The sequence below is a fragment of the Hippoglossus hippoglossus genome, chromosome 14, assembly GCF_009819705.1.
Source record: "Hippoglossus hippoglossus isolate fHipHip1 chromosome 14, fHipHip1.pri, whole genome shotgun sequence".
NCBI lineage: Eukaryota > Metazoa > Chordata > Actinopteri > Pleuronectiformes > Pleuronectidae > Hippoglossus > Hippoglossus hippoglossus.
The window spans coordinates 16,136,766-16,161,924 of NC_047164.1; the positions used below are offsets into that span (position 1 = coordinate 16,136,766).

Sequence of the window (25,159 nt, forward strand, 5' to 3'; positions counted from 1 at the left end):
GTAGTTCTAGTCCGCATGCACGGAACAGGCACTGAACCCTAAATTGCCTTGTGTAAATTGCCCAAATTGCATTGCGAATGATGTGCAATAGAAGCGCTGTATGAATGTGTGTGTGTGAATGTCACTCGCAGTGTAAAGTGCTTTAAGTGGTCATTAAGACTGGAAAAGTGCTATATAAATGCAGCCCGTTTAACATTTACAAGACAACACTCCAAAGATAACACTTGAGATGTTTTGTGGCTTGAGATATAACTTCACAACCAAAACGGTTCCATTTGTCGTCCTTGTAATGTCTGGTGCTGAGAGATCTGGTTAGTTTTTGAGGTTCTGAATGACACTAATAATCATAAATCATGAAATACTTGTCATCACAACGGTGGACTGCTTCAAGGAAATACAACTGGGATCCATTAAATAGATTAGAACCAGAATCGAACTTTTTTTTTTTATCTCGACCTTACATTTATATGGACTTGGTCATGTTCGACAAAATAAATAGATATAAACAAATGTATTTATCTGGCTCATTGCTTAAAAACAAGTAACAGAAAAAAACTGTGTGGCTTTCTCCAGGTAAATATAGGTTAATATTCAATAATGTTTATGATGCCCCCCCCCCCCCCCCCATGTATTTTAGGCACTAGCTCATAAATAAATTACTCATAGTCATTTACTGAATCCCTGTAAATGTTAATTAAATGAGTCACCTGCCCCAGTGTGGAGTGTTTAAACACTATGATGTAGTCTTGCAGCTGGAGAGCTCAACAGATGTTGTCGATATAAAAAAACATTATCTGAGGGAAGTGCACAGGCTTAGTTTGTTGAAACGAATATATTTCACTCAGGCTCTGAGGCCCTGTCTGCAAAATGATGATGGAAAAACTAGAAAAATGATGTGAAATACAACAAGACACCGTGCGTGACTGTATGAGCAAGCACCAGGTAGTTTGGTAAAACTACAAGTACCACGTACACTGCTGTTGAATGTTTTAAATAGTTAATGAAATGTCAGCAGTTTAACTTTACTGAATAATACAAAATGAAGGTTTGTGTTGCTGCTCATGGTACAAATAGGTTTGGGTCACCAAAAACCACAGTAAATAATTTGGTTGAATACAGGCTTTTTTTCAGGGATAGATAGAAGTAACTGGTTTTCTTGAGCACCGTTTTCACTGGTCAAAAAAACCTACTAACACCCATTAGTCTTTGGAATTGTCTTCAATGGGAATGGATACATGGACGCGCTAGTGGTAAAATAAAAGGGTGGGTAAACTATAATTTTCAGGAAGCTCTCAGAAGTTATTAAAAAGGTCGATGAACTTCAGTCACCCATATACAACACTATATATATAAACTAAGAGACAAATGAAATGAAATCATATAGAACAATACGTTTGTATTATTTTTGTATCATTGTTATTGTTGTTATTTGACCTGGTGTGGGGTAAACAATGATGGAATGGAATATAGTCAATTACTGTATACACATTTAAGGGGCTAAATTACGTTATACAACTACTGCATTTTAAAATATAAAACAAAATATTGTACTTTTTAGGCCACTATTATTTTCCACTTTCTGATGAATTATTCTGAATAGTGTATTGCAGGAAGCTGTGTATTATATTTCTACCAGACTGGTGAGAAAAAGAGGAGTAACTGAGGAAGATAGACTGGTCGTTGAGGGGTTCACCCTATAGCAAGATAATGACCCAAAACATGAGAAGAAAAAAAGCAGACGGAGTCTTCACAAGATGGAAGAGCAGCACAGTCTGCAGACCTAAACCCCATGGAACTGATTTAGGATGAATTGAACGGAGGGTAAAAAGCAAACTGCAACTGCAACACACCTGTGGGAACTTGTTGGGACAAACCTTTCAAACCATGTTTTATTTCCACTGTTCTACAACTGAATGAGTCTCAAATTTAGGATTCAAGATTTATTTTTAATCCAACATTACATTATTAATATTTCAGTGACAATTGGAAAAATGGAGGTGTTCTCAGGCTCTCAGGCTTTTAAATGCTAAAACCTATTAGTTTAGACAGCAATCGAAAGGACATCTCATTATTGATCATTGAGAAATGTCACAAAGGGAATTTTTAATAACAGAATAAAATAAACAGCATCAGGCCAGAGAACAATTAGGAACATGAATGTAAATTAAGGTAAGTGGATTTCAATGTGATTTGTTGTTTTATTCATGCTTGGCCTTTATCATTTCATGGTGCCACGGTGAGTTTGTACTTATCAGTTCAGAAGCACAAGTCATTACTGAAATTCTGGTCAATCAATTTTGTTTCCAAATTATTAACTACAGTTAAAGATGAATGCAAACTGAAGGCAGGAAATAGGAAAACTTTGCAAAGTTGTAAAACAGATAATGGAACAAAAACCCCAAATTGAAAGAACAACAAAAAAAAACAACAGCTTTTCCCTTAAATAAGCAAAATGCTCGATCAGGGTAAATGTACCTCTCAACATGGGATGCATATGTAGTGTGGTACTATATTGTGCTACTTGCAACTGCCCAACTAAGAGAGATGGATGTACTGTGTGTTTATGAAATGTTTACAGTATCATACAACATGTCTGCTTCCTCTGCATTTTCTGTTGAGCAACTGGGCTCAGCATGCATGCTGAGGGAGCTAGTTTGTCTGTGCCTCTATGTAGGTCAGCTTTCAGAGTTGGCCATCAATTTCTACTGTCCTACTTAAAGAGACACCCCGGCTCGCCACACACACACACACACACACACACACACACACACACACACACACACACACACACACACACACACACACACACACACACACACACACACACACACACACACACACACACACACACACACACACACAAACGTGAAGCATTTGTAGTACATATGAAGAGCGTAACCCACCCTCGTACTATCATTGATTTTATTAATGCTCTAATCACACACATTTATTTAAAGCTTCTCCAGCATCATCCGAACCGTAACTTCAGCACATGTTGGCCAACACAAATCTGGGTTGTCAGCACGTGCACTGCTCTACTGTGGTCAGTGGTAATAGGCCTCTCATTAAGAACACAGAGCGTGCACTTGTGCAATGACTGCAGCTCTCTCCACCTGTCCAGTATACTTTGGAGCACTCTAACTCAAGAAAAGCCCCTCATTACTGCTAAACAATATAACCATAAGTGTGAATGTCTCTCCTCCTATATGATCACAAAGGCTGTTCCAGCAACAGCTGAATGGAGGCAATTACCCACAGAGAAGGTGACTAACTACCCTTTAGCTCACTGGCACCCAGGCTAAAAGCTATAAGCCATAAAAAGCTAAAAACAAGGGCACGCGATGAGCAAGACAAAGAAATATAAGGAAACAAAAATCTGAAGAATATAAATTAGGAAATTTAAGACTCGTAAAGTAAAGTATAGATAAAGAGTTCACTGAAAAGGAGTGAATGTGACAGCAGTGGCTTTTAACCAAGGGTGGGTTGCCAGAGAGGAGAGCATGTTCACAAGTTTCTATTTGTATCAAGTGATTGCGGAGAATAGTCCTGAAATGAACAAGACTACACCACTTGAGGACTTCACATCAAGACTGAGGAGCTTATGGTGCAATCAGGTGAGAAACCAATATATACAGGCCAAATTACAGGATTCTCCTCAGCATCACCATCATGCTGTAATCACCCATGTGTAGTATTTTGTTTCTGATTATTCTTCTGCCTGTGCCTGTTCTACTGTGCAATGATGAAGTCGTGGCAGAGGTCGTAAAGTATTTCAATCTTTTGCTGGAGTGAAAGATAAATACTTTGTATGGATAGCCAGTATTTTCTATAAATAAATACATAAATATATTCATTAGAAAAGTACAATAATACAATTAGGGAATAGGGTAGGGTCATGGTTAGAATAATGCATTGCATTATAAATGCCATTACAAGTAAATATTCTCCATTCAAAACTTTAGCTAAATAAAACTAATAAAGTCAAAAGGAAAACGTACGCAATTACCAAAACAAGGCTACTCCAAAGAACGGCCTATTACTGACTTTTAAAGAAGACATGCTTTTTCAGTTTCTCTTCTCTCTGGTGTGTATGTGAAGGGTCCGCAAAACTAGAAAGCCCAAACTTTGTGGTAACTCCAGGGACATTATGATGGCCCACATTTGCTTAGAGCACATTTAGCGGCTAGCTTAGCACATCACCTTATAAAACCAGGTAAGGAGAGACCGAGGCCAACATTTCCTACATGTGACAGAAGTGGTTGGCCAATCTGAGTAAACCGGGCTTTACTGGTAGAAAGGTCTTAAAGAGACAGGAGCCCAAACCAAGCATTTCAGACAGAGGCTGAAATACATTTTCCTGAACATTAGAGCATGTCAACTTTAGTAATAACCCAAATTAAAATAATGAACCTGAATATAAACATAATGTTTTCTTTAAATTAGTATACCATGTATTGTTGTGTAAGTAGTAATTTAAATTGTGGCTTGTCCAGGTAGAGGAGCCTCCAATAACAAAAACACAATAACATGTATTCCTTGAAGAGGATTTAAATTAAGATTCAAATATTTTGCTAAATAGGTCATGGGTCATATTCAAACGCAAAAGTGCCAAAGCCCTGGGTAAAGGGGAATATATAGCTCGAAGGGTGCCCTGATAAATAAATACTATCGGCTATAGTCACTGTGTTCACTTGGGCAAAGCACTCCTCAAATCAGAGGCTACAGTTCCTCATATCTGTCCTCCTGCCTTCAGATGATTGCTGCTGCAATTTAAAGTACTGAAGGAGAAGGATTATATATAATAGCAGCTATAGATAACAGATACTTTGAGATTCACGCCTATTCATTTATAAAACTAAATGCAGACTGATTTACAGACATTCCTGCTTTAATTTTATTGAATATTTTTCTTTTTGATGCAGATTTAGACACATCTGCTGCGGTTCAATTGAAATCATTGATTTACATTTAATTTACATTTTTACATCAAGATATCAAGGCAAATGACCGGGTTTTGAGAAGCCTATTCTCAGCACATTGTCTAATATACACCAAAACACCAACAACTCGCTTGGCGCTGCCTCATGTGAATAAATGAACCTCACACCTGAGCTCTGTGTGCTTCATGCTGGGCGTTCTGCGTATCTCAATCAATAACTGGTGGGGGACAGCTTACACTGGTCATTATGTAAAAAATAAGTAGGACCAGACGGGTAAAATACTGATCCTTCAATAAATACAAGCCTTATGTGAAACTGAGAAATAAGACAGTTACTTCAGCTAACAGATAAATAAAGTGGCATAAGTGAAATAATAATGGCATAATGGTAAGAGTAGATAAAAGTTTGGGCCATAAGTGCTGATACATAATATGTATCTTCAGCACAAACACATTTCTTCAGGTGGAGAAGCAACTTTGAATATACAACTAAATGATGAATAGTGAGGAGTTTACTGAGTAACATCTTAATGATAAATCACAATATACTCTGATTCATATTCCACCAGCTTTTCGCACACAGTGCACTGCCCCTTTATGAACACAATGCACCTGGATGCAACGTCATTGTCCTTGCACTTTGCATCGGTGATTAGGCCAGAAATATAGAGACCAGTGTGGTTTTTACACCTGTGAAAACATGTTCATGCAATCCATGTAGCCCAGAAATGTCAACTAATGGACCCTGCAATTCACTTTCTGAGTTGTGAGTGGGACTCTAGAAACACATGTTGGTAATGCGGGGGCCCAGTAGTGACACTTTACCAGGACAAATACGGTAACTATTTTTGCAGTCTGTGACAATTAGGTCATGAGAATACTTGAGCTGGTTCGCAACAAGCGCAGTCCATTTGGGAAAGAAATAGCTGTTCTGCGTGTGCTCATTTCCCTTTCGCTCTCCATTTATAACAACTACCAAACCATCCTTCTCTTGGCACTACGAGTGGATGCTGACTAGGATATCTCCATCCAACACATCTGTGCTGTTCATCTGTTTGAAACTAGAGAATCCCAATCAGGCCACATTGTCAGCCCTTTGATACGCCACCAATAAAAAGCAGAAGTGGTTGAATAAAGCAACAAAGTGGGATCAGTCGCGTTTAAAGATATAACACGTAACAATTTCTCATTAAAATGTCTAAAATTGACTGGACCCATGTAATAAACTTTGTTTACTTTTATATTTACATTATCCAAAAATGTTTCCTAACATCCAGAGAAATACAAAATTTTATTCAAGGTAACAGGACGTTTCATTTTGATCACTGCTTAATAATGTCAAATGCACTTTACCCGAAAAGAAAGAAAGAAAAACACAATGCTAGCCAGTTGGCTGATTTTTTCCTTCCACTGTTTGTATTTACCACTCATAATAAATCACGATTATGTTGTTTGCTATGTAACGTGAATACAACTTAAATACATTTACCTGAGTAGACTTTCAACAGCAATGGTGGTGGAGACGCCAACTCCCATGATCCTACATTGCTCCAAGACGTCGTGTAACTAGGTCTATTGCTATTGTTTTGGTTGAGAGACCCCTTGTGGTCACAGTTACATGTTGTATTCTTAATACAATTTGGACAGGGTCTGACCATAGACTGTTTATAAAGATGGATGACATGACAGCTCCTGAAAAGTGAAGCCACATTGTGCTGTTCGCCCTCTGGTGGCTGACTGCAGTATGTCATAAACCCCGCCTCCTCCATATTCTTGGATGGTACATAGAACACATTGAGATGCCAAGTACCCATTACAGGATGTTCTTATCACACTTATGTTTGTTCAAGTGTTAATTTTGTCGTCAATAATTTCAGATTTTATAAAAAAGGAAAACCCTCATATCCAGCATATTTTAACTTGATTTTTGTACAACGGGAGGAAGTAGAGTCACATCCTACATATTTATAAACAGTCTAGGAATCTGACTCATGCCATGAGTTCTTAGCTGGTGGGAACCAGATGGAACCATTCAGATATCAAGTCTACAGTACATGCTGGAAGGTCAACATTCTCAGACAATATGAAAAAAAAAAAAAAAAGTTAGTGCAGACCCAACATAATCAATGATGAGACCTCTATCCATGATAAGGTGATGGAAAAATTGATGTGCTGTCTTCTGGAGTAATCCAATTCTGCAGGCTAATATCCATAGCACAGATGCACATTCCCACACACATAGAGAAAAACCCAGACAATAACCAAGTGAGGTCAAAACAGACATAAGCACTGAGAGAATGACAGAGCTCCTCCGCTTTAGCCAGTGTTATCCCTCCATCTCTGAATGGTTCCACTGTACTCGCCTGAAGACATATTGTATTTGTGTGGACTTCTACCCCAGTACATCTCATATGCTGAAATACACTGTGTAAGTAGCTGCAGCTACAGAGGCCAGAGAAAAATACAAGCAAGGTTAGGTAAACACTGCTGAGGGTAAGATAGCAATCCACCAAGAGAAGTGGTTAGAATATGACTTTTAAAATTTGGAAAAAACTAACGTGTTTGTACACAGCGGTGACAAAATAAAGGGAAAACCTGAATAAATGAGCGATGCAGATGCTTTCATGCAGGTGCAGTGCATGGTATAATTAATCAATTAACATCTAATCATGTATAAAAATGCAGAGCAGGCCCAGTTGATTCTGGTTTCAAGATGGCGAGAGGAAAATGTCTATGTGACTTTGAAAGAGGATTCATTTCTGGGCCACAGGTGGCTGCGTGGAGCTTTAGTCACAAAAGCCATTTCCAGACATGAACTCCGGAAAATGTCAATTGGCTTGTGTCACTAAAAACTCTTGAATATATTTGTAATTTCAATTTCACTTCTTTATGTCGTCAATGTGTAAGGCACCTTTTTATCATCTTGAGATAACATACTCTTATTTTTTTCCTTGTCTGTCACGTGTTTTCCTCATCGACGTGCCCACTTGCTTGTGGTGAATGAGTTTTACTACGGAGCAGGAGAAACTCCAGAGAATGTCCAAAGCAACGGACTCTGACATTTGCCTCTAGGTAATTTCATGAGATTATCCAGAGTTCAGTTTATGTCTGAAAGCAGTTTAAGATTCATAACGGGCATTTGGTGATTCAATCGTAATAGTGACGAAAGTGACATCTGCATTTACATCTCTGGGAACAACGTCAGTAAATAGGGTTGGTTTTTGTGGTCGACAGCACGCTTTCGGTGACCATGAAGCTCATGCATTAGTATGATATGTAAAGAAAAAAGGACTCTGCCTCAGGTGACTGAGAAAGTCAATGCAGGACGTGATCAGACTGCGTCAGCGAGAACTGTCCGTTGACAATTACACAGAGAGCGTTATTATAGAGGGGTTGCAGTGCATAAACCTCTCATTACAAAGATGAATGCACATTTGAGGCTTCAGTGGTGCAAGAAACCATTGGCACTGGTCTATAGAGATGTGGCAAAAAAAAAAAACTGACAGTCAGATGAGTCATCCTTCACTATATTCTTGACAAATGAGTGAGTGCATGTGCGGTGTGCATCAAGAGAAGGGTACAATTCTCCTGGTGTACACCTAGAGAATGCTTGACCCCTACAGTAAGTGGATCCAGTGGCTCTGTTACGCTGTTAGGCTGGCGTGGTTTGGGTCCTCTTACCGGGGTCACTGCTAATCAATACTAAGTTGTTCTGAGTGATCACCTTGATCCTGCAGTAAAACATTTTCATCTGGATGAGAGTGATCTTTTCCAGGATGAGAGTGACCCCCATCCACGGGGAACGAGGTGTCACTGATTGCTTTGATGAGTATGAAAATGGATGTGAATCATATGCGATGGCGTCCACAGTCACTGCATCTAAACCCAACACCTATGGGAGATTTTGGACCGATGTGTTAGAACACACCACCTGGAACTCTCTCCTCGCCGATATCCGAAACGCTACATCCCTGGACAGTTTCAAAAAAACTCCTCAAACACCACCTGTTCACTAAGGCCTTTGGCCTCAGTTAGTGCTCCACCCTGCCATTAGTGCTGTTTATTTCTATTCTGTTTGGTGCAAATTACTTTCTTTTATTTTCTCTTTTGCCCCAATGGACATATGTAAAGCGTCCTTGGCTCTTTTGAAAGGCGCTATATAAATTCAAGCTATTATTATTATTATTATTATTATCATCAGAACCCCAAATGATGAAATATGTTTTGGAAGTACAGTATAATGTTCTCTCCGGTAGATTATGATTGAAGCTGTGGTGGCCCAACATCTTCCATAAGACACTTCATGTTGGTTTTCACTATAATTTGACACCCGTCTGTAATTGCTCACACTGATAGAATTTCTTTAGTACAAATGGAGTATGGGTGTAATGAGATCCAAAGGTATCAAACCACGGGGGGATTCTTCATTCAGGAATATCAGACTCTTTTGTGCGAAGCAATAGGCTGAGCTTAACAGATGTCTCAATTTCTTCCACATATAGTAACAACCAATGCAGGGAGGAGGCGGAGGGGAGGTGTGGGCTGGAGTCTTTCCAAAAGGCTTTGAGTCACCGTGATGAATTTCTTTTGAGGTGTGAAGCAAAGTGGGACTTGGAATGAATTAAACAGATATGCACCTTTTGTGTTTTCTGACCTATTGATATAGATATCAATTTCATTAAAGTTAATTAGCATTTCTCATTCCTGATGAAAATCAGAGCCGGGGAACAATGTATAGCAGGTGAATGCCGAGAGATGGGAAAGAAGATCACTCAGAAGTTTGTACATGCCGAACAGTTTTTGGTGTGAATGGAGTAGAAAAGGCAAGATGTTGTCGATGCCAGAGCCTCCCACCGGAGCCTCCGCAGGGTAATTCACTCAGGGACTAAAAACATTAAATCAAAATAATCTTCTGCAAACAACAGAGCTTTAAAGCACTGAATTACACACAAGGAGGCTGCAGAGGAAAATTGATTTAAATGAATTAGGCCTCTCGTTGCCTGTATGGCCACATTGTCATTAATATTTAAGCGCGGGGTATATTTAAAGGTGTGACACAGTAGCAGTTCATCTAAAATGAAGAACACTGATGATGCCACTTTGCAGAGGTCCATTACCATTTAGGAGAGATTGCTTTCATTGAGTGAGCCAAATGCTTAGAGGCGGAACTGCCACTTGTGTTTACTTTACAGATGCTGTTATGGAGCTACAGCGAGGAAGAGTAGTGTTCTCACAGTGCCATGTGCACACTCAGAAACACACACATGGGCGCTCAAATCATGACATCATGGGCTCATCAAGCGGTGCACAATGATGTCATTCTGATACTATTGACCTGTGTAATCAAGACAGGCTTCGCTGATTCACCAACGCCCCTCTTCATCAAATGTCTCTCACACATGAGCGCAGTGTTAGAGCTGTTGGATGCTCATAGTACAGCAGCATAGTTCAATTACAGACAGAGTCTGCTCACAACATCCAGGCTTGGCTTAATTGCTTACTTGCACTATAATTGGGTATATAATCAAAGGATAAACTGAACGCAGCACATCATCTTCGTAAATTCAGAATATCCTTTCATCAATGCCTTTGGGCAGTGATTAGTATAGATGAGGAAGCTCCATGGACAGCATTAACTGCTGCTTATTTATGTCTATGTTGAAGCTATTTGAAGCTTTGTGTTTGTCTTTTATGTCCACTCTTCGAAAGGAACACCTGAGGAAGGGTAAAGAAAGGTCATTGTGTCGTAAAAGCATAGATGCAAAAGGCCAACTGAAAGAAATCATGATAAATCGACTCTCTCACGGCTGTTGGAGGTGTGCTATATTTAAAGGGACTAACTGCAACTGAGGAGAACTACTCAGCCCCCGGGTGAGGTTTACCACCCAGACTCCAGCCCCTTCAATCTTCAGCTGTGCCGCTGCACAAAACACTATACAGCCTCAGCTGCAGCTTGGGATGGGGTTACACTTTTTTTAACAAACCACTGACAAAAGTTGGATTCTATCACTGTTTCATTAGTATGTACAAACTTTTTAAACACACTCACAGAAAGTGAAGTATTGCTTAATTGGAAATAATGTTTAACCATGAGAAAATGGTGTCGTCCTTGGTCACTCTAATCTAGTGCCATTAAAAGAGAAGACGCTCTATTACTTTCTTACAACTAGGACTGAGAGCTTTATGTCTATTGTTTAAACCTAAAGTCGTTCTGCCAGACCTGTTTTTAATTCAAGTTTGTTCAAGTACCTGGATGCTTTTTAAAACTGAAACACATCATTGTCTCTATAGAACATTACCACCCTATTGTTTTTACAGCTATATATGCAAGACTATAGAGTTACATTTTAATTTTTTATAGGATGTATACAATGTAATATTGTTATCAGCTAGCTATATTGCAGGCACATTGCAATATAGTGATATTAAACTACTCTATTCTCAGTGCATGATACATTGACTAAATGACGTTTTGGTGTCAGCTCGCCAGCCAGCTTTATCATAAGCTTTTTGTTTAGCATTCGTCAACAGGCTTAGCGTTGTCAGCGTTGGAATATTTGCTGGATGATAACACCGACGGTTAGTGAACTAGATGGAGTATTATATGTGACACGTGTTGCTGTAGGGGAGCGGGAGAGGCAAGGCACTCGTCAGCAGGCATGAATGTCACATCTACAACTTGTATCCTGAGTCTGTTACATTGAAATCCATCCACAGGCTAGTAAAGGCATCTGAGAACGTCAGAGGGGGTCTCATTTTTCAAGTAATGTTACATTCTATTTTCAGCTTGACAATAAAAATGTGATTAATACATGAGAACTGCTTCACATTCTTACAGACGGTACCTTTAAGTCACACTCTGGCTGCACTTATGGGACTGAAAAGACTCTGACTCTCTGTTTAGTTTCCCTCTTCCCCTCTCTGAATTTTCCTTTTAACTCAGCCTCTTTGCAGAAAGGGAGCTCATTTCAATCTGAAAGCTAACATCTGTGGAGGCAATGCAAGCTCTAAATGAGTGGATTTAATCCCGTGCAACAAGGCTAGAGCGCAGGAAGTATTCACGCGAGGAGCAGGGAGAGAGCAAGCGAGCAGAAAAAGAAAGAAAGAAGAGCGAGAAGGGGGAAGAGTGAAAAGGTGACAAAAAAAGAAGAAGAGAGAAATGATTTTTATGACCTCCGCTCATAACTTTCCATTTGCAAAAGCACCAATGTTAGCTCATCCAGGAGAAAAGAGGACAGAAGAAGGAGAGGACAGAAGAGCGGCTTTAACAGATGTTTATTCATGCAGTGAAGCAGCTGAGGTATTGGAGAGGGCTTCAAAGCAGAGGATGGCGCCACGTCCTGCATGGCCTTCTCCTCTGGCTAGGCTTTCTGTATTTGGCCTTTGAGTAAGGGGCTGATCAATCCCCCAGCATGCTGCCAGGCTCTGGACCCCCCATTACCAAGAGGCAGCCCTTTGAACAAACCCTGCCAGGGGTCACTCTCCCTAAGCTTAATCATCTTAAAGGTCAGACACAACAAGGAGCATGGAGGACAGTTCTGTCCCTGGCAGTAGGCCCGCAGCTGACCAAGAAGAGCATCTGCGGGCAGGACAGCTTGCAAACTGGGCTGCCATTGCCAGAGACGTGGCCCAGACAACTGGTCATTTCCATCTAAGACTTCCATCAGACAACTTGACAGAAATTAGAGAAAAAGAAAATGCAAATTGGAGCGTGATGTCAACTGCCGCTATGCAAATGCTCCTAAGAGGGCACAAAAGATTACCATCATACTCAAATAAACTCTGATGAATCAAATAGTTTAAGAAAGCCTGTGGTGTGGCCTGTACAAACAAATTGAGTCCAGAGGAAGAAATAAAAAAGATAGAAAACTCCTTGTATACGTTACTGACTGTCACTCTACACATTTCAACGGCACTACAATGACACTTGCATACTGCGTCTCAGAAATACTGTTCAGATTCACTAATTGACTTTGAGGATTTTAATAAGCTGTTCTCTCTTGATGTTGAGCTCATGTAGAAAAAAAAAAAAACTATGACAAACTCAAATAACACTTCCTTCCTTCACAGCAAAAGCCTTCCAGAGGAAGTAAGGGATTATGCACCCTGAACCGCCGGTTAGAAATGGAGGAACAGTTGAATACAACCGCAATCTAAAAAAGCAGAGAGAGCAGATCAGACAAAGGGGGAGGCCTCTTTGAAAAATGTTGTGGAAAACACACTTATAAAGCAGGGGAAATTACAAATAAAGGCCTGTCTCCTCTAATAATAGCCTGTTTTCGCTGCAGCAGAGCTAAATCAGCCACCGTTTGAACATTTATGATACACAATTAAAAGGAGGGCCAGTCACTGCTTGGTAACTCTGGCGCATCGTGGCTTTTTACTGTTGATTCCCACCTAAATTAAATGTTGTATAAATACTGAGTGAAATTCAAATGAGAAGCGGCGGATGCATATCTTGTCCTACCATGATTTATGCAAAAACAAAACAACAAAAACAAAGCAGTTCAATTAGCTGTTATTGCATTTTTCTTTTGATTGACCGAAAAAATGTGGTCTTTTGAAAATAATTTCCAATCGTGATTTTTGTGCAAATTCAAAATTGTGGAAAAAAGGATGAAGTACAATTTAAGACACAAGGACATAATTGCATATAGAGAGGACAAACTACTGGACCTGATAGGACTAGTTTCAACATTTACCACTGTGCAGCCACACACATCATGCACTTATAAAAAATACCTTTAAACACACACTTGTAAGAGAGCATATGAAGAAAGCAAGCGACGCTGCAAAGAAGTGGGTGAAATCACCCGACTCTTCATCTGGACCCGCAGCTGCACCTTTTCACTGGAGGCTGTTTGCTGGAAATGACAGCTTTTCAATTTGATGAAATGCGTGTGCACACCTGATCTCTGCCACTTAACTCAGAGATCAGGTGTGCGCATTTAACAATTTTAAGCCAAGAAGTGGTTCCCTTGAAAAAAATAAAAAAAATAAAAAAAACATGGGCCAAAGCCTGAAATCTGCTAAACGTTAGTCTATACTTGTAATATTTATTTCTTTGTGGAATGATAAAATATTAACAGCGACAAGGAATATATTTTTCTTGCAATATATACAATTTTCAGAAGTTACTGTATTGATACATGAGCATGTTTTGTGTCACATGGGGATGTGGGGCCAGTCTTTAAATTCTTCAGTATAAACTGTGGGCAAAAGTAGCATATCTTAGCCAACCAAATTTGAGGAATCGTGGAGTGTCCTTGTTTATATATTAAAAAATAATTTTGGTCAGTGGACTGTGTGGGGGAATATAATTTATTATTCATCCTCAAGTGGCCACGGACCAAATATTCAACATAACTTTCTCTATGTAAGAGCATGTAGAGAAAAAAGCTAATTTCAATGGGAATTTGTGAATTATAGATTATATGTCACTGCATTAACAGTTGAACTATGGTAATTTTGGTAGGTTTACCAACTACGTACATTTATTGGAATAGTAAAAACGTCCATAGCTTCACTTTGACAGTCAAAGATGTATATCTACCCATATGGATAATCATTTAAATCATTTGAAAAATGAAATGTGTACAAGTACAAGAGATGTATAGGAACCATAAATGTCCTGCATAGTGGCACAGAATATTTTTCAGTTATTCCTGCTGATTAGACTTTTGATAAGTTGACATGTGGATACATGCTGGGAATTACATGGGTTCACAAGCTACTTGCACTAATTAGAAACCTCACTGCATATGTTACACATGCAAAAAAAACGAGCAGGGTGGTTGGTGAGGTGTCAGTCACTAATGGTCTGGTCTGGAGGCCCATCAGGCAAAATAGCTAAAAACTAAAAGCCCATGTCAACCCTGAGTGGTTTTCACACAGCGGGAGAAACACATATGTAACAGATGACATAACTGCTCCTTGTAAAAACTACATTCACCACAATTATGATGGACTGTACTTTAACACTTTAAGTTTAAACTGTGCAATATTCACTGTGCTATATTCATCTCTCTGTGCAATATCAACGGTGTATGTGCAATCCATTCACTGTAAATATCCTCACGCTGCATATATTTATTCCTGTCTTTACACTGTACATACTAGTTTATTTGCATTCATATTTTTCTATATATATTCTTTTTAATATTCCTTACACTCAAGTATTGCATGTTACTTATTACTTGCTGAGGTTTTTTTTGACTGTTCCTGCTGTAATACTTACAAATTATGTGAGTGTACAATGCCTGGACATGGGGCAGCTAATTGTAATGTAGCCATTATTAATCAATGTTATTCATTTCCTATACCACGACAAGTCAAAATGTCTTAAACAACACTGTTTATAGCCATAAACACGTGTATGTAATGTATATGCTAACTATATGTAGTTCAATGCTAGGGATGTTATAACTACATTCAACATAGACTAAAGGCATATAGAAACCTGGTCCCACTTTAAAACAGCATTTCTAGTTTAATTAGATTGTATTACTTGTTTAATTTGACTTTATTGCTATCATGGACAAATTGTGTAGTCAATTGCAAAATAAATGTTTATCCTCAAAGCAGTCTTTCAGTATTTTGTTTGAATGGAGCCACTTCCACATGTAGGTTGTACACGACCTAGGACTATGTGCAGGGAAATAGCAGCATAGCACTTATATAAGAAAAAAAGGTGCACAACTAATGAAAATATTGCCACTTCCTGCACCATGTTTCATCATAAAAATACATACTTTGAGCATTATAAAATGCCATAAAATCCTCTGTTTTATCAGCTGCCAAGGATAGAAATCTATTGGCAGAGTTCAGCGTGAGCTTTGACAAGTTTGGCCATCTCGAAGAGATGTGTGGTGATTATCTGGATAGGGCTACTCTGTCTGTCTAGCTGTCCCAATAAAGCCACGATGCCAGAGTGTTCGCCTCTGGCTCCCTGGTCTGAAATTGCCTCTAAAACTGTTTTTAGTAACTGCTGCTACACAGTAGTCACATTAGACAACTTCTAGCACATAATTTAGTCCATAAACTACTTAAACCGTCATTTTAAAGACGCTGTTTTTTTTTATTTTTCCCATTTTCAAGTAAGATGGAAACTACAATGCTCTTGGTGTGGCTGGTGGTAGCATGTGTTTGTTTTTCTCAGTGTCTGTAGAAGTGTGTGCCTGTGAAACGGGCATGCATACAAGTGAACGAGACGTCTCGAGATATGTAATATGACATAATGTCTCCCCTGCTCGAACCCCCAGCTGCTCGCCCACATGCCACAGATCCTGCACCATGTCTAAACAGATGCTCTATCAATAATGCTTGCTCCAGAGCCAAACACCTCCCTAGTGGCCAACTTGGGAAGAGGAGAGTGGATGAGAGAGAGGGAAGGAGTGAATGATTGAGTCTGCGTTTGGAGGGAGGGCAAGAGGGAAGGAGAGCGGGCAAGAGCCCAGAAGCTCAGGCGACTATTGGGAGACGGATTGGCCACGGCAGAAGAAGCCGAAGGAGCAGTGAACCTAGGGATGAAGTGTTCTCCTTGTCCCATCTGCTCCAAAGACAGGCGGGAGAAAGACAATTATGCACTGGCAACTAATATTATTATCCTGGCTTATTGTAAACAGGGATGAAAAGGGGAAATAAATAAGTTATAAGGTAAAACAATGAAAAAAAAGAAAAGGAGGTAGAATGTCTGGCAGCCTGCTCACGAACACGGGTATTATATCCCATATCCTGTGTTTTAGCCTCCAGAGAATCCCAAGTCAAACACTGAGAGGTATCAAGCAGAGAGGGCTCACACTCAGTCCTTTAATACTCAGTCATCCTCGGCAGGTACAACTATCGGATAAAGGGCCATTTTCCCTGTCTATACACTAAACACACTTCAATACACGACAGATACACGCACGGATACACACAACACACCACACGCAGTTGGGTCCAAAAGCCTGAGGACATGTATAGTCACATTTTCAATGAGTTAACATTATTCTGACTCCATGTGGTGGTCAGCAGTCTTGTGCAGCTGTTCAGTTTCCACCAAGAAAAACAAGCACTGCGTTTTGTTGTTGTTGCATTGATGTTGATACTTTGGCATTTTCATTTTGAAAAAAAAAAGGAGACTGAAGTTTCAAAAGACTGCAATCAACTTTTTATCAAAAAACGTATTAAATTTTTGCTTTCCAGAACATCTATTCATGTTCATGAAATTAAACTGGTTTTATCGAAAAACAAGAAAGCAATGAAATCCACTTTGTATGGGTTTGGATACATCTCCCCCAACCAATAACACAAGAGTCTTATCATAAAAGGAGATGGAATGGTAAACAACAGAAATTAATATATATTTTCTTTATTTGCACATGTAAAAAAAATAGGCAGACAGATGTCCTTTCAGAGTTATGAGAACTTTTGGGGTTGTGCGGCTGGCGAAGACAGGGTCCTGAATGAATTCCGCAGGTATGAAAAATTGCAACATCATTTTGAAAAAAACATTTTAACATACCCATCAGGCATCTCTATATGTGTGTGTGTGTACGTGCGTGTGTGCACACCATTACCAAACTGTCCCACATTAGGTGTATGTATTAGTTCTTGCATGAGCAACAAAACACATCAATGCTCCTTCTGCACCACCCCTGTTGTCATCATCCATCATAATCTAGGCCTGCCTTCCACTAGCTGTCAAAACTGCTCCGGACAATTCACTTAGACAGCGTCAGCTGAACTGTAATATTTTACCAGCCACCATAATGAGGACTGGCCTCCAGACTCACGGAAACAAACACATGGCTCCCTGCCCACGCCCTGCTTGTTGTATCCATGACTTTGCCACAGTCATTCCAATTTTCCTCTTGCTGGAGGCAATACTACTATCCTAGTATGGTCAGCCTCTGCCAGCTGGGAACCCAACCTGTCAGCCCATGCAATATTGTCCTTAGTCTGAGCTCTAACATTATCTGCGCCGTTACTGGGAGCTATCCAGAGGAAAGAATAATCCCTCTGTGGTTATCTCTAGTAGCTCTCATCAGATTTCAGGTAACACGGTACATGGAGTCCAAGATGCCAGCGTTCAATCAGACCCAGAAAATTGCAGGCAAGTTGCTTTTGGGCTGTAACTAATATTTTCATTTTTGATTAAAGGTAGGCTTGGTAATTTGTTCCTGAAACACGGAAACATCTTTGAAATCCTCGAAAAACAATCAATAAATACATTTGTCTGGAATAAAAGAAAGAAAGAAAAACAAGCTGGTGTCTGTGTGACAGTAATTAACATGAGTAATCATTTCATTGGGACTGAATGAAGTGATTCGCTTGCATACCTGTCTGTCTCTGATCTCACTGCGGATTACAGAGTCTTCACTAACTGGAGAGACACACTCCACTGAAGCAGAGACGATAGCCAGAAGTTAGCGAATGAGTCGCGGAAAAGTCGGCTTCTAGCAGTTGTCAGGCAGTGTTCATGTGTTTGAGGCGTAGGTTTGATGAGAAGGCTGATGGGAGGGTATGTGAGGTATTGGTTGCATTTTTTGCAGTGATATAAAATAAGCAAAATGAGCTTATCCACATTACTTTACTCTTTCACTCAAGTCATGCTTAACCCTGAATAAATTATTATTCATAACTGCTATATCTGCTTTGGTAGATAACCAAGTTCCTCCATAAACGTGTATGTGGGAGTGTTGGTGTGTGTGTGTGTTTGTGTGTGTGTCCTCAGTTAAGTGCCACCATCAACAACATTACCTTGGAGGACAAAAGAGGGCACGGAGACACACCGAGCCACACGCGTCAAGACAGTAACAGAAAATAGATGGAGTAGCAACACACACTATTTTAATTATCCTCTTGTCTAACCTGCCCTCCAATTACAAATAGGGATGTATAATAATCCATCTATTGATGCATGAAAGACAGGACAATAACACAGGGGCTGAACATGAGCAGGATAAGAAGTGGCTTGAAAAATGAGCTCACATAAGCTCACACTGATGTAAAGCTAACTAAAATAAATGGAATACCTCTGTTTCAATTCACCAAGATCCACAATCATTCCATAACAGTTTACTTTCACTGTGGTTTCGACTATGATAAAGTTGAGAGACAGTGTTTATAACCATCAGAGACTTCGAGATAGAGGACATGATTACATTTATGATAGTGCAGTTAAACAATAAAGACACTGCAGTGTCTGCTGTGTTCCACCGGGGGATAGACATAATGGGTATGCTCTGGCTAATTTATGCCGGCTAATTTGTCTACATTTGGTAAATCTTTTTAAGATTGATTTTTCCCAGCAAATACAAACTCAGCTCAACATTGAGTAAACAGGGCTGAGAGGGTGAGCTTTTATATTTTCCGACTAAGAATTCAATGTCTTTCCAAAGACAGTACAACAATATCATATTAGACAGATTTCATGGGAGAGAAATGACAATTTGTCTTCCTCTCACTGATGAGAACACTACCAGATGATTTTGCGCTTTATTTCAGGAACAAATATGAAAGATGCTCATATACAAACATTAAAAAAGCCACACTCTAAAACTACCTCGGTCTGCTGAAGAAAGAAAGACAAGTAAATAGCCACTTAGGGGATTTTGGGCTGTGCTCTTCACGTCTAGGTTTTGGAGGACGGCAACACTTTTGTAATTGTGTCTGGGATACTTCTCTACTCACATGTCATGCTGCTTGTCTGCGCCAATCATATCCTCTGTACATACAACACCATGGCCGTTACAACAGCAAAAGTACAGAATGGAAGTATCCCCTTGTGAGTGGGAGAGGGATCTAGCAACATGTCATATCCACTTATCTCCAGAGGCACTGGGGACAACTCCTGTTCCTCCACCCGTACACTCTTTCCTTCCTGGCTCTTACCAGTTTGCCTGCAGGTCCACAGTACCTGCTGCATGTTTATGAGTCCATTTAAATCATCAGTAAAATCTCAGTAAACAGTCTTTTTGTGCGAGACAGCAATGGATGACTGCCGGAGTCTGAATATATCCTCATAAGTTGGTCTGATGCTTGTTATTTGGCACTCGCAAATGGGATCAGTATCTGCAGTGATACTGACCTTATCAAGCATATCAGGTTTTGGCAGTGAAATGACTGTTTGACATTGAATATAGTTTCTTTGTCAATGTCGTCATAAACTTTAAGGTTTCCGCTATTTGATACGTTCACTCAATTGTTTAGCATCACAGGAAACTCTGGCCTCATAGTTACATACAAACTTAAAGGGGGATCTGAGAGAGCATTGCTCTGCCTGGACTATGCTCGATCTCACTATGTCGAAGCAGTGTTTCCCTGTAATTCTCCAGACTCTGGCGGCCCACTTTATTCAAATATTTCCCAGCACAGTTTTTATAGTGAGTCAAAAAAATGCACAAAAACGTAAGAGATCTCTAACATTAACAACATCAGTGGTTCTCACACGAGAAGTTGTCTTTCACTCTGTCTTTTCACTGGTCTGTGTACCTATCACTCAGAATCTGTTGCGTGTGACAGTGACGTTCGTGCTCGCACACCCCCGCTACCGCCATGGATTAAATTAATTCTGTGGAAAATGACGCAGAAAGAGAGCGAAACGGAAATCCTGGATCCTCCCATTTATTTGGATGTGCACCAACATTTTTCTGAGTTCTCTCCTGACCCATACTGCATCCTTCTACCTCCTTTCCTTCCCTTCCACCGATCCAGTATTTTTGTGTAATCCGGCTAACAGATAGACAGACTGACAAACACAATAAAAGACTACCTCCTTGGTGGAGGTAGCGAGACCACAAAGTGAAGTTTACAGAATTTATGTTTTGGAGACAAAGAAGTTACTTGTGTCTGATCTGTACTTAGTATCGACATGTGCCCTGAGCTGAGTTATTAGATTCGACAGCGGAAAAGGAAAAGTTGGACAGATGCATCTCTCTTCACAACCTTCCTATCCTTAACTAACTCTTTCCTCTTTAACCTCACATTAACACCTTTGTGTAGTCAAACAGCCTCTGACTGCAGATATTATCCAGCACAAAGACTAAGTGATTATATTTAATGATCGTCTCTCAACTGTTTAAATATTCCCTTCTTGAAGTGATATGCGACACCCGCCCCCCAAATCGGAATACAAAGAAACGCGGTGATGGGTAAATGTTTGGGGCAAGGGAAGACAGTGCAGGACTTAGTGGTCCTTCTCCATGCCTGCAGGCAGTAAAGCAAGCTGCATGGCAGCCCTGTCTCCCAAGACAAGTTAATAAGATGGAGCAGTCCCCCGGGGCAACAGCCGGCGAGCATCATCACTTTGAAGGCAGCGAGAAAAGCTGAGACATACTAGGAAAGAACTCTCAAAAAGAAGCTATTAATTACCCCCTCTTACTAGCCACTGCTGCAGAAAAAAGTTAATTTGACAATTCCATAGACAGGGATTGTTTCGAAATAAGGGATTTTCCCTCCCACTTGGTTCGACAAATCTTCTGCAATTATTTTTTTTGTGTGCTACTCTACTATACTGTACTTCTCAATTTGCATTTTTTTTTTTCACTCGGCCTCCCGTTTTTCCTTTTCACACATGTGTGACGAAGCGACGTTCTCAACAGCGAAACCACAAGGAGACGTGGGGCAACGCAGCACATATCTGTACATATGAACTGCCCCCAAGACCACTTCCACAGACATGTGGTGTGATGAATAAATCATGCAGCTCAAAACCAAGGGGAGAGAAGTTCCTTTCCGGAGGGCCCACGTTCACTTAGTGCAGCTCGACTCAGACACAAGTATCTCCCTGCCATCTAAATGAGCCACACACGGCTGTGCTAAAGCAAGTAAGAGCAGAACTGTCACCTCGCCGGAGAATCATTGATCATTACACAATTTGTTCCCTTTTATTACAGCCATTGCAATTAAAAATAATTGAGTAGTGGGGTGGGCAGGTGGTCCCGTCAACAATTTTTTTCACCAATTAGCACTACAATAATATTGCCTGGGATATTGCAGATGATATTATTAGCATTTTGATGGAACACAAGTGCCTGCATGCCTGAACGCCAGAGAGCTGTTCGCTAGTGGAATCTTTGTTACTGAGATCCACTGGGGAAGAGTCACTTCTGGTTTGACAAAAAACAGCACAGACGAGGCATTGCATCATGGCGGTGCATATACTGTTGTTGTAGAGCCGGAAGTGCATGCAGAGCAGGATTAGGCTATGAGACGTAAATGTTGGAAATACCTTACATATCAGATACATTAAGCTTGAAAAATTAATCCCTGCTCAGGTTTGTTATCTCAGTCGGTCACATTTCAACATTTACCAAAAATCCGCAGTGGATCAAAGGTCCCGTTAACGTTGTAAATTTTGCCAACACGACTCTGATAAATGCATTTTAACATCTGGGGCGAGGCCTGTGTGTTCTCATCTAACCAGCTCGTCTGGTGTCAGAGGCCTAACAAATTGGTTCTCCAACCACCAGGGAGAATGTGTGCAGAATGTGACGGTTCACCCCGCACAGAAGAATCGGAATCAAATTTGAAGCGTTGAATTTTTTGTGATACATCCTAACAATTTTCTCCAAAGCATCCAAGACAGATCCGAGCGTCTGTCTGTGACAAGGATTATCTTACAAATACCAGAGGGGAAAGATAACTGACAGTTCTAAGTTAAAATGCCTTTTTTTTTTTTTTTTCTGTGCTTGCAAAGGGAATGCAGACGCATATTTGAATTCTTGACCAGTGGTATCTAAACTAGAAGTAGTTTTCATACATGAACCATGAACTTCTCCTGACATTACCCAGAGGAGCTGGATGTGTGAACGCATATGTCTGAATCACTCGAACCAGACATTAAACTGACTTTGCCCTGCCGGCTCCAAAGCATAAAGTCATGTAATGTCCTATTGAGCCCATTTGTGAATGGAGCTAGTCATTGTCCGGAGAATTTGCAGCGAGCGAGTGGGCGTGCTGATGATATTTCTAGCACACTCTAATCAAGCCCAAACCCTCGCCTAAACCAAACGGAGTGTTTCCAGTAGATGAGACCATTTCTAACACGGACGATCTCTGACTGTGTGAATGTGTGAAAGGGACACAAAGTGTTTCTAGGGACATTTTAAGACACTTCAAGATATAGTTTGTGTCGTCAAATAAATAAAAAGTGCAAACATTAAAAAGTAAAGTCATGTTGCAGAACCTCTCTTTCAAAACCATTTCTCCTAAGTTATATGTTTCTGCCTAAACGGACCCAAACTGCCTCCTTTTGTTGGTCAACTACTTCATTCTAATTGGATATGGTAGATTTGACACCTATATTCTGCCTCATACTGGTTAAAATACCATGGACATATATTTACTTAAGTCAAAAAAATAACAAAAACGATGGTTATAGGTAAATGGGTGCATTGACAACGCTGTCCAGTATGGAAATTTACAAGCATAATTGTCTTTTTAGACCTTTGTTACTAAAAAAACACTCAGTATGCCACAAACAGACAGGCACGCACACACCACTGTATGTCATGTTTGCTCATATTTGGCCAGTCATTTACTGCATTCTCCTGATTACCTCGCCTAACATTCATGGCATTTCGGAATTGCGACGAAATAACTGCGAGTATGAGAGAGAGGAATAGACAGACAGGTGGAGCGAGAGGGAGGGAAAATGAGAGAAATGGAGCGAAGGAGTGTCAGAGACAAAGACAGAGAGACGGACCTAGAGAGGGAGACTGAGACAGAGAGATCAGAGAGCTGAGGACAGGAGAACAGCGCACGATAAATGAATTCCCCAGAGAAAAGGAGGGACACGGAGAAATTACAGAACAAAAGGAGAAGACAGAAATGACATTTCTTAAGGGACTGCTGTGTGGCATTTGTAGAAGGAAAAATGAAATGTGAGGACCAGGGAGACATGGGAGGCGGGAGAGGGCATGGGGAGAATGGAATGAGTAAGAGCAAGAAACAAAAGAGAAAGTGTGTGAGAGGTAAGACTAATTTATGAGAAATGAGGCAGGAGTCGGCGAGGCTGGCTGCTGCATGTCTTGATGGATTGGGTGGGGGTGGAGGCGGGGGTGGGACTGGGCTTTACAGGTTGTTGGACAGAGAAGAACCTGTGATATGGATCCTTCGAGGTGGCATTTCAAAAAAAGTGAACTCTCCAGAAATGGAAGATGAATATATATAAAAAAGAAAAAAAAAGAAAAAAAGATCACTTCTCTTTTCTCTTGGAGGAGAATCTCCCTGGCAGGTAGACAGAGCAGAGAGAGGCAAAGGTGAGAAAAAGACTGGGTAGGAAACAAAGAGAGAGGAGCACAGGGGAATGAGCAAAAGACAACAAATGTGTGAAGTGACAGAGGCGAGAAAGAGCGCGAGAGGGAAAAGATGACGGAGATAAAGTGAGATGAGAGACAGCTGCGTTTGATGCAACCGCTCTTCAACTGTGGCAGTTTTGGGGGGGGGGGGGGGGGGGGGGGGGACGTGCACGTGTGGCTCTGTGTGTGTGTGTGTGTGTGTGTGTGTGTGCGTGCTCGCGTGTAAACCTCAGAGTGTACGCAACTTTATAATAAAGTTCACAAAAGCGTGAAAGGTGGGATTGATGATAAGGCAGCTGCTCATTTGTAGTGCATAAGGAGTTGGTTCCCGCATGCTCCAAGTACACAAACACACGGAGGCACAATCGCTCACACACAGGCAGACAGAAAAGCTGCCACCGGAGGTATCGAGAAACACTCCGGGCCTGCAAATTATTCAAGGCTCTCCTCGAGACAGAATCCCCTCCCAAAGCTTGCTGACAGAGAAGCAACGTGAACCTCCTCTTTCAAACAACGCACCGTCTTTATTCACCCTCGTCTAACAGCATCCCCGTACTGTATCAAAGCCAGGACACGCGCGGCCGTGTGAAGTGCCATCAATGTACACGGCGACGCACACCTTCTCCTCCTGACACACGCCCGCGTCCTCTTCATGTCTCTCTTTCTATCTTTCTCTCTCACACACACACACAACTTTGAGCAGAACAGAGAGGGGACCAGAGAAGGGCTGGCAGCGGCGATGAAAGACAGTGATGAAGGTGCGGCGGTAAAAACCACTGTAGACGTCATCTATCTACTGATGGAGGGAACACATCACACAGGCGCGCGCGGTCTTTTAAGTTCACTCTCTTTCAGCGTGAGCCCAATATAGATACGAGCCAAAATCAAACATTTAAGCAACCACGTGGCGCGTACATGAATGAACACACACAAA

The 25,159-nt window shown here is 40.7% G+C and overlaps 1 protein-coding gene across 9 annotated transcripts in view; it reads right to left on the minus strand.

The window, feature by feature from the left end:
• The window catches only part of LOC117774988 (RNA-binding protein Musashi homolog 2), a 251,138-nt gene that overhangs the window by 77,390 nt on the left and 148,589 nt on the right, over positions 1–25,159 (minus strand). The window lies entirely within an intron of this gene.